We start from the raw sequence: 1,401 nt of genomic DNA on the forward strand, positions 1-1,401 counted from the left end.
CAGTCGGATTGCAGACTTCATCAGTTATATTTATACAACTGATGTATAAATATATTCATCTGCAGATTTAGGTGGATAAAGGAGCATCTGCTAACTCTAGATGTCACAAAGGAAGAAGTAAGTGTTTGATCTTCCACTGATTTAGTGAGTTTGATCACTAAACACAAAGACATTTAGTGGTTTCTTCAATCCCAAAAGGGTTGAATATGTGTGTTTTTTTTTTTTAATCAACTGAAAGAGGTTGCATAAACAGTCATACATCACTTCTGGGTAACTTGATCCTGAGTTCAAAACCATGATTTAAAATTTTATTTTAGTCAATTCAAGTTCTCTTCTAAAGCATATTTAATAAACCAAAAGGCAGCAATCCTGAAGAATAAAATAAACAAATGTAAGGGAAATGATAAAAAAAAAAAAACCCTGAATATTAAACTCAAAATATATTGAGTTTAAGTTGAGTAAGAAGTAACGCAAATAAAACCGAGTCAAACTCATTGTGATTCAAAATATGAAAAGCAAAAGTGGATTTTCAAGCATCTGATGTTGGAGGGGTCATGACATGGAAAAGCAGTTTGGTCTCCCTGGTGCTTTAATTTTGACCTTGGAACAGCCAGGAGCAATCTCTCTGTAAATCTCAGTGATCTAGACAGGGGCTGTGCACACTCAGAGGTACAAGATGTTAAATTATGCAAAGCCTTTTGACAAAGTAATAAAATAATGCCCTTTGTAAGAGCTGCTAAGAGCTCTTACAAAGTGTCTAAGACAAAGGTATGGCTTCACTTTTGCAAATGGTTTGATATGCAAGACTTTGATGTCAGCATTAATGTGTTCGTCAAAGGCAAGAGAAGTATCAAAAATATAGGTATCTGAAGGACCAAAATTGTGGATGTCCCAACCCCCAAATACAAACAAAATCACCTCTGTTTTAAGCTAATTTAAGCTGAGAGTTTAAACATCAAGCATCCCAGTTTTGAGAAAGATATATCTAAATTTGATTTGGCGATACATGAAAAATATTCAGAGGTGTTTTTGTTTGCTTTTAATTACAATGCTTAGCAACTGAGACATTATTTAAATTCTAAATAAAACAATAAATGTATGAATTTATGGCAAAACCAGCTAAATTACAAAGTTCAAAATATTATTTGTTGTATGCCCCTATGTCTAAAAACAAGTATTTAAAACTGTTGAGGCTCAATGATTTGCTTTTGCTGCCATCTAATGTCAGACCTGGATAAAGACATAATAGGATCTGTTTTTTTAAGTGTTGACATGATGGTCAAACTCAGCTCACACATTTTTCTGCTATAGCAGATAAATACATTGTTCAAGTATTATGATTTCAGAGTTACTTTATTATCAAAAATTACATTTTAAACCGCTGTGCGATGGACTGGTAAC

This window comes from Poeciliopsis prolifica, unplaced genomic scaffold (genome assembly GCF_027474105.1).
Source record: "Poeciliopsis prolifica strain line A6 unplaced genomic scaffold, Auburn_PproV2 SCAFFOLD052, whole genome shotgun sequence".
NCBI lineage: Eukaryota > Metazoa > Chordata > Actinopteri > Cyprinodontiformes > Poeciliidae > Poeciliopsis > Poeciliopsis prolifica.